This window comes from Hyla sarda, chromosome 11, assembly GCF_029499605.1.
Source record: "Hyla sarda isolate aHylSar1 chromosome 11, aHylSar1.hap1, whole genome shotgun sequence".
NCBI classification, from domain to species: domain Eukaryota; kingdom Metazoa; phylum Chordata; class Amphibia; order Anura; family Hylidae; genus Hyla; species Hyla sarda.
In genome coordinates, this window is record NC_079199.1 from 40,775,373 (window position 1) to 40,789,551 (window position 14,179).

A 14,179-nucleotide genomic window follows, 5' to 3' on the forward strand; every position below is an offset into this window, starting at 1 on the left:
CTATGGATCTTGTACCTTATGCCAGTCAGTCCTAATGCCTGTTTCATTGTTTGCGTTTTAAATTCAATTTTTTTATTTATTGCTATTTTTTTTTTTTTATTAAATTTTTATTTATTTAATCATTTTATTTATAAAGAGGTTAGTGATCCTTCTTTGGAAATGGATCATATTAACCCTTGCTGTAAATGCAACTTATTAACCCATAACATGCATTGAGTTAGTAGGTACCATAGCACTCTGAACTCTCAATCATGGTGCCATAGGGAAGTAAGCTATGTGTGTAACACTACATACACTATGAAGGCTGCATACCGACTTCGCTGTGCAAAAGTTGCAGTCATTAAATATATATATATATATATATATATATATATATATATATATTTTTTTTTTTTTACTAATGTGTTTTGTAGTACAGTTGCTTGCACTTTGGGTAAGGGCTGAACTCATGCCTTTTGGCACATATCAGCAACATTTCAAGTGGAAGCCATCTAATGCTTCACACTTAAAGGGGTATTCCAGGGAAACTTTATATATATATATATATATATATATATATATATATATATATATATATATATATATATATAAAAATATAATATAATATAATATAATATTGTATGAACTGGCTCTAGAAAATTACAGAGTTGTAAATTTACTTCTATTAGAAAAATCTTAATTGTTCCGATAATTATCAACTGCTGAAGTTGAGTTGTTCTGTCTGACAACAGTGCTCTCTGCTGACATCTCTGCTTGTCTCGGGAACTGCACAGAGTAGAAGAAGTTTGCTATGGGGGTTTGCTTCTAAACTGGGCGGTTCCGGAGACACATGTCATCAGAGATCACTTAGACATAAAAGAACAACTCCACTTCAGCAGCTCATAAGTACTGAAAGGATTAAGATTTTTTTTAATAGAAGTAATTTACAAATCTGTTTAACTTTCTGGAGCCAGTTGATATATAAAAATAAGTTTATTTATTTTTAATTTTTTTCCCTGGATAACCCCTTTAATTGGGAGCCTTCGTTCCAGGTATATTTAGGCATACCAGCAGAACAGTATGCTGATATATACCGGGCTTCAGTGGTCTCCTCATGACTACATTCTGCCAGTTTTAAAATATATTCTGTTATTTTGTGGGATTTAAATACGGTCCCACAAATTACCCCTCTCTTTTCTGCGGTATATCCGGGCATACCCTTCGGCTAGTATGATGAGGTTTTCACTAAATGTAGGCCCAATAATTAGTAGGCTAAATAATTGAAAAAACATCTGTGGCCCATGATTGTGGTATCCTTCCAAAGTTATCCAAACGATGGCTGTGTTTCCAAATCCTCCCTTCCCATACACATGCTCATTCAGCTCGGCCGAGCATGCTTGTGTTTTTATTGGAGGAAAGCTGGGTAGGCTGCTGCCAATTTTCTCTAGTGACAGCTTATCTCCCTAAGAACAAAAGGATTGTTTTGTTGAAATCCCAAATGCCCAATCCTTATTAAACCTGACAACTGCCCTAAGAGGAGTGTCAGGAGACCAACATACTCCTTATTACGGTGTTTCCCAGTCAGGGTGCCTCCAGATGTTGCAAAACTACAAATCCCAGCATGCCTGGACAGCCGTTGGCTGTCCAGGCATGCTGGGAGTTGTAGTTTTGCAACACCTGGAGGCACCCTGGTTGGGAAACACTGCCTTATTAGGTGAACGGCCCGATCCTGCTGAAAATGGTGACTTCTGCTTACTCTGTCTAATGTATGTATTAAGCTACAGACGTTGAGATTTTTTATTTTTTTGCAGCCGCCGCAGTTACACCGAAACCAACTTTCAGTTGCCGAAAATTTACCAATTTACAGTATTTACTGCATGTGAACCCGGATTGTTGCCAGCAGATCCCCAAAAAATCTAACCCCCCCCCCCCCCACCACCCCCACCACCTTCTCATACATTTTCTCATACATTGATGCAAAAGCCTGTTCCTTCAGTGGCCGATTTCATAATCCAGTGGGGAGTCAGGACACTAGAGGGCGCCACAACAGTTTTTTCAGTATTTGCAGAGTATTCCTTTAGAGATCTGTCTTATGCTCTGCTGTTAGTAACTTTAGCACTTTTTTTTATTCGATGAGCTGTAGAATACTTGTATAAACACTAAACAAATGGTTTTCTTTCTGTGTTTGTTCTCGTTTCAACAGGAAAACCGATCCTGACCTTGCTTCCCGAGAGAGAGAGAGAAAATAGTTTTAAACAATAAAATATTGTCATCTGTGCAGAACGCGTTATCATCTCATGCTGCAAATACTCTATTATCCACATTGCACTGACAACCCAGGAGAATTGAAAGGCAAACTGAACTGATTTCAAAGAGTGACGGCTTGAAACCAGCACAGTGCCGCTTACATCCTTTCTTCTGATGGTTGTCAGTGGGAAACAGTTGGTTGGAAAGACTGCGGAGGTGTTTGCCCAAACTGTGCAGAGTAGGGGGCGTTTGTTGAAATGCAACTTTATTCTTCAAAACACAGCAAAAATAGAATCTGAGCTTCAGATTCTCAAAGTAATTTTTCAGGTTTAATCTAAAGCACAACTTTTTGAATCCTTTTTTTTTCTTTTTTCTTTTTTTCTTTTTCTCTGCTTGATGTCTAACCAGTCGGTGTATATTGGGCATTGCTATTGGGCATAGTCCATGCCAAAATCCTATAATGTTGTTCTGTGTTAAAGGGGTACTTCTTGGGTAAACTTTTTTGTTTAAATGAACTGGTGCCAGAAAGTTAAACAGATTTGTAAATTACTTCTATTAAAAAATCTTAATCCTTTCAGTACTTTTTAGCAGCTGTTTGCTACAGTGGAAAATCTCTATTTTGTGAATTTATTTTTTGTGTTGTCCACAGTGCGCTCTGCTGACACCTGATGCCCGTATCAGGTACTGTTCGGAGCAGGAGAAAATCCCCATAGCAAACCTATGCTGCTCTGGACAGTTCCTAACACGGACAGAGGTGTCAGCAGAGAGCACTGTGGACAACACGAAAAATAAATTCAAAAAGTAAAGAATTTGCTCAGTAGCATACAGCTGCTAAAAAGTACTAAAAGGATTAAGATTTTTTTATAGAAGTCATTTACAAATCTGTTTGTTTAACTTTCTGGCGCCAGTTCATTTAAAAAAAGTTTTCCACCGGAGTACCCCTTTAAAGTGCACTAAAGAACATGGTATGGCAACTTTGCAGTTGTTATTATTATTTTGTACTGATTATCTATTCACTATCTGCACCAAATGCCTATAATGACATGCATTCTTTCCAATTGGTCTAACTCTCGCATACTCTCATATAAAATGGATAAATAAATGAAAGGATACCTGTGCATCTCTTTATTATTAATAAAGCATATGCATCAGTAAAAAGTGGATAATGGGTTTCTAGGGCCACATTGCCCACTTCCTCAGGTCAATGGCCCTAGAAATGTTTGTAATTCTGGATGCATTGGCATGCTTTAATTTTATTCCTCCAACTCTCTCTTCTTGCAAAGACTTGGAGCCTGTGTTTGGTGTGTAATGTTTTCACATTAGGTGAAGAGTATATGAGAGTGCTACTCCAAAAGTTATCTGAAAGGAAGCGGGCTGCGGCTTATACATTGCCTAAACATCCCACATGGTAGTTGTGCTCCGTAGGCGCAACTTATCTAGGCGAGTGCGGTACTGGAACCTGTGCAACTATAAACAATCTATTGTCCTTGTCATGAAGCATTCTCTTAATTTATTTATTTTTGTATGTGACAGAGCAGTAAATTATTCACAGAAGTGTTAAAGGGTTTATCCCAATATTAAAACTTCTCACCTATCCAGAGGATAGGTAAGAAGTAGCTGATCAGTGGGAGGTCTGGAACCTCTACTGAGAGAATTGGGGTCCTTCTGTCCCATGAGTAAATGAATCAGCAGTGCACATGTTAAACGGCCACTTTAAGCATTCTGTATGTGACATCCTAAGACAGCCGAGCGCTGTACTTGGCTAGCTTTAGCAGTCCGATAGTGAGTGAATGAAGTGGTGACTGCCAGTCCATTCACTCGATGGACAAAGGACTTCCACTTGCATAATTGGTGAGGGGCCCAAATGCTGGGGCACCCCCATCTTGATTGTGGAAGTACTAATCGTACACTTTACACCTATCCTGTGGGTAGGTGATACATTTTAATCTTGAGATAACCTGTTTAAAATGCCTAGACCCATAAGAACAACTTCAGCCTGCTGACTGTCTTATTTTAATGATGCGTACTGTTGGGGAGGGAGGGGAAGGAACAGACCTGTGAATTTTAATGGCCAATCTTTTTGTTCTCAAAGAAGATAGGCTGCCGCCTACATGCATTAAGAACACATGCATGCTCAGCCAAACAAAGCATGCATGTATGGGATAAACTGGCAATTAAAGTATATTTATTTGTTGGATAAACATAGAAAGTATATGGGCACAGTTTCCTCAGATGACGGACGAAAGTTAGTTCGATCAACAGTTATCTCTCCCGACCTCCTCACACTTCAGAATGCTCAGTGTGGCCTATGTGGGGAGGAGTAAGCCACAGCCAGACAGTGACAGTGGCTTTTCCCTCGCAGAGCCATAGGGTCGGGTGGTAAAATCCAACCCACCCTACCCTTCTCTCCATTGGCAACATCTGTCAGTGGTAAGCAAAGTGGACCTTATACACTCTAGAAAGTTGGCCGCTCAAGCCCCCCTCCCCCAAGGCATTGGTTATTAATGAAGAATCAATGATGCATTATAGTTCCAGATGAGTAATGTGTTAGATGTTTCATGTAGTGCTTAAATGAAAGGGTCAAGTGGTGGTGAGCCTATACAATGATTGCAAATACAGTCGTTTCCTTATCGCCCTCATGCTATGCATGGTAGCACTGAGATTTATCAGAACAGTGGAACAAAATAATTACCCTTCACATCTATTAGCAGAAAGCAGATGGTCATTCACGGCAACCTGCATTCTATCTATCAGTGTAAAACGTTCACTGTCGAAAAATATAAAAGTCTATGTATTGTGGAAAAGCTGTTCAGTCGCCAAAGACGGTAGTCTTCCCACAAGACCGACCTACAAAGCAAGAGTTTTTCTCTTATTTTTTAATTAGAGATAATTTGCTGATTGGTTATGCATAAGGCAAAAGAACAGCCATCTGCTGAAGCTTGTGTCCTCTGCAGTCGTGGTTCCATTCACCATCAGGGGGACTTCCAAAGATAGACATGTCCTTGTCTCATTACTAGCATTATTATGAAATTCAACAAAGAATTGTGTCCCTTTTTTTTTTCTTTTTTTTTTTTTTTATACCATCTTGGTATGCGTCAAAAATATTGTGTTTCTTTGCAGTGTGATTTTTTTTTTTTTTTTTTACTTTATATATTTTTGCTTGGTTTAGGTCTAGCGGAAAATACTTCCATAATACAGTTTTGTGTTGACATATTACATGGTCTGTGGGTTGCTTTATCTCCTTGAGGAGACTGGCAGCTGGTGTAAGGAATCCTATAGGTCAGGCAATCTCTGGGAATAAACATATGCAAATGAGCTAATAAATTAGAATGAAGAAAGCTGACTGCCCTATACGAACCAGGAGGCAAGACCCCTGAATCTGCCGTCCACAGTTGGGTTTCTTCCTTTTGGCTGAGTTTTTGGTGCAATGATGTAGTCTGGAACCATGAGGCTTAACCTAGATGTAGGGGTGCAGCTGGACTTCCTGTTTCCCCCTTGAATTTGTTTCTTATGGTCCTGATTTGAATTTGTGGATCATACCCGTGAGAGCCGTCAACCTAATATTCATACATTCAATAGCTCTCCTGAACTTCCCAAAAACATGCATGGTCAGTAGGGGTATCGGGTCTCACCAGACACACTGTAAGGCTGGGTTCACATCACGTTTTTGTCATGCTGTTTTCAATCTGTTTTTCTAAAGAAAACCATATGGCAAAAAACGGATGGAAAAGTATCGTAAAAAGTAATACGTATGCATTTTTTAACTCTATACTGTTTTTAAAAGTGCATACAGTTGTCTGTTTTTTTTTTTTTTTTTAAACATATGTTTTTGAAAATGTTGTCCATTTTTAAAGGGAGGGGTGTTGGGTGGGGACTTTAGGATGCAGATGCGCATGTGCAAAGTAAAAACCGTATACGGTTTCCCGTATGGAACTGTATACATGTGCATTTCCCATTGACGTCCATGTTAAAAAAAAAAAAAAAAAAAAAAAAAACGGTATGCTGTTGCAGTACGGTTTTTAAACCGGAGACAAAAACCACGTTTTTGTCTCCGGTTTAAAAACCGTACTGCAACCGCATACGTTTTTTTTTTACATGGACGTCAATGGGAAATGCACGTGTATACAGTTCCATACGGGAAACCGTATACGGTTTTTACTTTGCACATGCGCATTTGCATCCTAAAGTCCCCACCCAACACCCCTCCCATTAAAAATGGACATTTTCAAAAACGTATGGGTTATTTTAAAATAAAAACGGACGGAACTGTATGCACTTTTTAAACAGTATACAGTTTAAAAACGCATACGGTTTACTTTTTCCGATACTGTTCCATCCGTTGTTTTTAATTTTTTTTTTAGAAAAACAGATTGAAAGCAGCAAAAATGGGATGTGAACCCAGCCTAATTCACAAAGAAGCAAAATCTAAGGATACATTTTATTCGGAGGCCAGATAATGGATTTGGGTTGGTTGGCCCTATTGTAGTCCTTTATGTAAAGAATGCGGTTGTACTTCTTCAGGTACTTTATCCAGCCTTGTCCTGTGGTTGTTTTCAGATCCGTATCTCGTATGGTTTATACACTATCTCCTGTCATAGTTGCAGATTTTTTTTTACTCCCCAAACAAGTTCCTCCCAATAAGGAAACAAGTAACATAACTGAATAAACACTGGGAACCAAATGTATCCTGTACACCTGGGTCCAAGAGGAAATGTCTGGCCAGGCAGTCTTTAAACCCTGTCTCCTGAGGATATAAACTTGAAAGTAAAATAGATCTGCGACTTATCTGGAATTTGTCATGTAAGTTTTAATATGCGGCATGTCGGTGTAATGCTCCGTACAGAGACCTAGTTTATTGAGGGATCTGCTGCTGTGGACTCGGATTGGCACAGGCCATCACTCATAAACCTGAGGATCAGGAAGGTATGTTAATCTTGTGGGGAAGTATACGCACAAATATTACTGTGAAAATATGGGTCAGGTGACTAAAGGAGAAGTCATTCATAGATAATGTGGACGTTATCACAACCACCAGCTGATCATCACATGGAGGTTTTGCAATCTACAGATTTTCTGTTTAGTTGTTTACAGGCTATAAATATGTTTTTAACAGGACTCTGATATGTCTGTTCTTCCGTCGGGTCAACTGTGAGATCGGGTGGATTGGTTATTGGCTGGGTCCTTGTAGAGACAAGGACTGATGTGTGCACAATATGTTGAATACTTATCAATTTGTTTCTGTATAATAAAAAATAACTTTGCTTAGTGGGTGTCTAGATGTGTGACCCCCAACAATCAGAAGCACCTGGAGACAGAAGTGCCCATCCGAATGCTGTGTCCCGTAATTTCGTAGAGTCTAGAAGATCTAAAGGAAATCAACTGGCTCCTAGTTGAACTGATCGAAATTAAATTAGTGGCACAGAACTCTGTGTTCTAGTGATCAGTAGGGGGCTCTCAACACCCAGACCACCACCACTTCTGCCTTGGCACTGTGACATAGGTACCCTTTAAAGGGGTACTCCGGTGAAAACCTTTTTTCTTTAAAATCAACTGGTGGCTGAAAGTTAAACACATTTGTAAATTACTTCTATTAAAAAATATTAATCCTTCCTGTACTTATTAGCTGCTGAATACTACAGAGGAAATTCTTTTCTTTTTGGAAAGCTCTCTGATGAAATCACGAGCACAGTTCTCTCTGCTGACGTTATTATAATAACGCTTTATTTATTGTTGTCTTTAGTGGGATTTGAACCCAAGTCCCCAGCACTGCAAGGCAGCAGTGCTAACCACGGAGCCACCATGCTGCCCTTAGCATACATCTGCTATGCATGGTTGCTAAAATGGATAGAGATGTCAGCAGAGAGCACTGTGCTCGTGATGTCATCAGTGTTCCAAAAAGAAAGGAATTTCCTCTGTAGCATTCAGCAGCTAATAAGTACTGGAAGGATTAAGATTGCTTAATAGAAGTAATTTACAAATATGTTTAACTTTCTGCCACCAGTTGATTTAAAAGAAAAAAGTTTTTTTCCCGGACTACCCCTTTAATATAAAATGGTACTTTGTGTTAACAGTGTAAGAACTGTATCACACTGGCTTCATGACGTATGACACTTCAATGCAGCCACCAAAGGACCCTCACTTGCATTACTTCTTGTTTAAATCCACCCTTGTCCTATTAGGGATGTCTTTTTTTTCACACTTAAGAATAGCTTAGTAAAGCAGGTCGTAGGTTTGACATATTGGGGGAGATTTGCTAAATTGAGTGTTTTTATGTGTTGTACTAGTATAAAGTTCCACCTATTTTCATTTTGGGGATGGAGGAATGGGCCAGCCGTGGTAGACTAGTAGGTCAGGCTTGCTGGATTGCAACAATCTTTTCTTCTCCTCTTCTCATGGGAGATAAGCAAATACCAGAGGTGTTTTTTTTAGTGGCTTATTCCCGTCTCCCTCAGAATGACCACTATCTAAAGCTTATGGGCACCTTTAAAGGCTAGGTTCAGACTACGGAATTTCTGACAGAAATTCAGTCGTAAAATTTCCGTCAGAAATTCCGCTTGCTAAAATGTCTAGTGTAGTGAATGGGTTTCCGTTCACAAATTCACACTTCGGAATTTGTGAAGCGGAAAATCCGCTTTGAAAATCCGCTTAGAAATTTCCGCCTGAAGAAAGGCGGTGCTCTTTCTTCAGGCGGAAATCCGCGCGGAACACATTGCAGTCTATTGGAGACTGCAGTGTCCGCGCGGTCCTAGCGCTGACTGATTCAGCCGGCGCTGGCCGCACTTGGAATCTCCGGGCGGAAATTTTTTGCCTGGAGATTCCGTAGTCTGAACCTGGCCTTACAGTTTCTCCTCCTCTGGGAGACCAGGCAGGCCTCTACTAGATTCTTTGCCATAGATTTGTTGACTAAATTTTCAATGGAAATATATCCCTGACATAACCTTTCCCTTGTGAGAACAGCTGATCATAATTCCACTGATTTTACTAGACATTTGCTCGGTCTCCCGATGGAGTATCTACACTTGTCCTTGTGCCGTTGGGCTGCAGTTTTTGATTTGAGTGGCTTTAAACTTCTATCACGTGAATAGGCCCTAAAAAGTGAGTGACCCAGTAAGAGATTACAAACAATAAGTTTTATGTTCACATGTCCATCCCTTTGGACTACAGTATAATCCATACGCTGGGTTATTTGCATCCTGCTTTGGATATTCTTCATGTATTTATAGTATAAACCTCCTCATCTCACCCTTGTTATAAGTGTTTATAATTCTAATGCGCCCTCATATTTTGTACACATTACAGTGCAGTAAAAACCAGATATGGCGTAATCAGTATGGGGTATTGAATAATGACGGCCCAAGTATAATGAGCATGTTTTGTTAGTGACAAATTATTTCTGTGCCAAAAGCTCCATACCCTATCTGTGATTGCTTATGGGATACTTTTTGCATCGATTACACCCTTACTCCCTGAAAGTCCAATTCAGATGTATCCAATAGATACTATTAATGCATCAGTTCAGAAGACTGCCCCTTAAAGGCGTACTCCAGGGAACTAAACCCATAGCCCATCCTTTACCTCTCGTCAACCTATTTAATTTGTATAAATCTCATTCATTAGCTATATAGAGCAGTTTCTCTTGTTTGGTTGTCACTTGCATACACGAAATGATGGAATGACCTCATCCAGCCATCCGCTCTGTCTCTGTCCAAATCCCTCACTGAAAGAAGCCCCCACCCTCCTAAGAGACAGACTGTGTGTGGTTTCTGCCCCGCACTGATGAGTCATGCTTTCTTTAGTGCTGAGAACTGGGAGGCGTATGCAGCCTCAGCCAATCAGACACTGACCTTCTCTTTGCTGCTCAAAGCAGGAGGGTGGGGTCTGCTCTCAGAGTGAGCTGGCTGGCAAATGAGCTGCAATGATTGCTGGGAGATGTGGGCGAAGGGAGGGAAGGATGGGAAAGAATATCAAGCAGTCAGAGAAGACGACAGAGGCCACAGGAGCCATGCAGATCAGGCAGGATGGTTAACAGGGAACATATGCTTTTGGAGCTTTTATTTTTTATTTTTTTTATATGAATATATGTATACTTCACTGGAGTACCCCTTTTAATATTAAGAACCTTTGGCAATATTATAAAGATACATTTTTACAATCTTTCGCCATGTACTTGAAGTGTAAAGATGCATCCTGCTGTAAAACCAGACACGTTACAACAGGCAGAGTGCGGTTATAGTCTCTCTGGCTTCTTTTTGGGCTGACGCCTGATAACAGGTTTGTTGGTTGGTTTCAGAGCTGTCAGCAGGTAGTCACTGATTATAAAAGTGAGACATGACCTCAGCGGGGGCTGCAAGGCTTTTCGCAAGTTATCTCAAGGTCATGGCTGTATCACCATTAATGTTACATATGCATAGAATTTGACAATGCCAGCGGTTTTGAAAATTTCTCATTTACCTCAGTTGCCCTGTGTTTCCATTGCACTATAGGTATGAAAATACACATATACTTTAAATCACAAAAAAATCCCTATATAGCTTCATTTTGTGACCTATTCATTGGTGTCAGATATGTGCGCAGTGTCTTTATCTTGGTTGTCATTGACTATGCATGATCTTGGTTTTCATTGCATATGATCCTACATTTTTTAGAAAGGAATATATCCATTAATTATTGTGTACACACTTTCCCACAGACTCCCAGTGATGACTGTTTGTGTGGAGAAAAGAGTCTAAAGCCATTATGGTCAGCCTAGTCTGTTATTGACTCTACCCATGCACTTTATCTATGTCCCATGTCCTGTTCTTTTAAGGGGTTGCCTCCTTATGTTTTACATACTAGGGTGTGATCATTCAGTCAGCAGTTTCTATATCCTGTACTAGACTGTTGACTAGAGAACAGGATGTATTTGCAATTCTGGCACAGCACCAGTTTTAAAGTGGTCTTAGGAAAAGGGCAGAAGACCCCACTGAACAACTCTAATGCACATAGACCAGGTATGCTAGAACTTTTGAGGGAACACCTTTTGGTTATGTTCACACTCTGCTTGTTGCTGATCTGCTGTGGATTATTTGCAAAATTTTACCCTATCGAAGTTAATTGGGAAAATCTTCTACATATCCACCACATGTCAACATACTAGATATACCAAAATTACCCCCAAAATTGTCATTCTAGTAACAGGAAAAATATATGGGTGCAGGGCCAAGGAAACAGACTCCATGTATCCAATATATCAGATCTAAGGAAAGGGTAGCACTCTGCAACGAAGCCATATACCCAATGGGGTCTAGTTAAGCCAACTGGGAGCTGTAGACCCAGAGCAGAGGGTCTCCACTGGTTGGAGGCCAGTACTACAGAATATATAGTAATCTTTAAGCACTTTAAAAAATAAAGGATGTATGCAGGTCTGATGGAGCGTAGAAAAGAACATTTGTTAGTCAAATGGATAGCATAGTATCCATCATAGTCTATCCCAGCAATATGCAAGATTTTACTTGTCACATGATTCTTTTCCCTGCTTGTTTATCAACCTGACCCCTGATGTTTCACACTTTTTTGACCTTTGCAAACCTTGCTGAAAGTCCCCAGACCAAGGCCGTTCAGGCGAGTAAATATCTTTATTGGCGATCGGTTGCCTCTTGGTGCTTTACGTTTGGCTTTATTGTTTTCCTGAGTGCTAATATCTGCAGATCCGTAAATGTGCTGCAGACACAGTGCCTGCCTTTGTATATTTACAGACATACAGAAAGTAGTTCTGCAATGTATTTACTGTAGACTTATTAGAATAATTTGGAATTTCCTAAAGATCTAGTTATATATATTTTTTTTAATAGTTGATCAATGTCCAACCTGTTCATTGATGTTATGGCTTCAGGAAAGTAGAATCATTTGTTGTCCTATGAAGTATATCGTTTCTAATACATGAATAGAAGAAAGCTGGCCATACAGTATATATGTTTGTTGGTTTGTTAACATTGTCTTATGGCATTGTCATCCATAACAAAGACAATAATTCCCAGTTCTCTGCCCTGATCCGTGGCATGGTCTGGGCTACTGTGAGGAATGCTTATCTGTCATTTGGCATCACTTAACTTTCCGAGTATTGCCAAAGACTGCACCCAACAAAAGTCAAATAAATGCAAGACAACAGGTGAAGTTGTAGGCTATATTTACATCAGATAAATAGCATAGGTTCAGGGGATACATCAGCATAATGTTAAAATGGTGTGATGAAGTATATTGTGGTGTGCCCTGTTCAATGGACCAAACAGTCTACTTGTGACAACTTTTAGTCCATTTCTGAGTGTATAGTTTTTTTTAATGGGACTGGAAAATGCAGCACTAGTAGAATACGTTTGGTCCACTCCATTGAGATGAACGAACACAGCGTGGGTAAGCCGCTGTGTATGATGGCATACCGTAACATAGACTAATTTAACTTTGACTTCTTTTCTGATATTAACATAATCTTGCATGGATATCAGTTTACAAAATGGTCAACCGACATCAGGAAGTGGTAAAAAATCTGCCATTAAGGCTGGGTTCACATATGTCCGGCATAGGTGAACTCAGCCTAAATCTAGGTGCAACTGATGCCACAACTGATGACAAGTTGTCATCAGTTGTATTGCATCTGGCGTCTATTGCAAGCTGAGTTCCCCTGTCCGGTGCTCTCTGGCGTAAAATTGAGACGCTGGATGATTGTGAACTGTCCCATTTTAAATGAATGGGAGAAAAAAAATTTGGGATGAGATACGGTGCCTCCTCCGGTGTGGTTGGTATCACCATACCAACCACACCGGAGGAGGCGCCGTATCTCATCCCAAATTTTTTTTCTCCCAATTTCTACACGTCTAACCGGACCTGCCAGTCGCGGTTAAGGATGCAGAGGCAGCCACCTACCTAACACTGCCAAACGCTGGGATCTCAGACTCGGGAAATCAACGGCTCCGTGCGATTCTAAAGGCAGACAAAGGTGTTGTGCCCACAGCACAACCCGCTACGGTAAGGTGCATTAACCCGCACTTGCCCGCTACACACAGACGGTATCACACTATGAGCGCGCCTCTTTTTTCCTTTTTTTTTTCAATTTTAAATGAGTGGGATCAGTTCTAGCATCCGTTTCCCTCCGTTGCATGCCGGAGGTAAACTGTGCCGGATGCCAGATAGATGTGAACCCAGCCTTAAACTGCTAAAAATATGTTTCAGCTCCTGTTGCTTTACCTAGGGTTGAAAGCAGTTATTGTTATGTCCTTGCAATTTCTCTGCTTGCTCCTGGACCATGAATAGGATATCCAAGCACGATCTAGGTTTGTTTGCCTATCCCTTGTATGATAGAAGAATGCTATGACATTTGGGCTGGTTCCTCCTTTAGTTTCTAGGTCTGTACACGGATTCATCCAACCATGTGGTAATGGGATGTGGACCTTTTGCGTGTAGACCTTCCTCTCCTCATGAACCTCATATCAGACACACAGGGTTTACACTATTGTATATCTCGTTCATATTTCTTTTAATTAACAAATTGTATGGTTGTTGATGGGAGATGGCAAATGTTTGGGGCCTATAAGTCGGTGAGAACCTGATGTATGTCAGTTGCTGTTTCATTTCACGTTGCTGTATACACGGCTGATATGTCTGTTTCCACTGTGACCTTTTTGAGGTGTTTGCAGATAACATTGTGAGTTGACTGTCAGAACATTTTCATGTCTGACAGTCCTTGTGGTGTCTGGCAGACAAGATGGAACTAGTAGAATCCGTGCTGGTCTAAAATCTTTTGTTTTTCTCTCAAAGCATTCCAGGATCTTCATTTCTACTGTGTCCACTCCCTATTTCTCAAATACTTTTTCACATCTTTTTTTATCTGATTTTTTTCTCATTATTTCACATCAACATATTTCAGAGTTCTGGAAATGAATTCTCTATCACACATGCTTTGGGGCCAGAGATCCATATA

The 14,179-nt window shown here is 40.1% G+C and overlaps 1 protein-coding gene across 7 annotated transcripts in view; it reads left to right on the plus strand.

Moving 5' to 3' along the window:
* Nucleotides 1–14,179, plus strand: part of DAAM1 (dishevelled associated activator of morphogenesis 1) — a 202,986-nt gene that overhangs the window by 62,609 nt on the left and 126,198 nt on the right. The gene's annotated exons all lie outside the window — the stretch shown is intronic.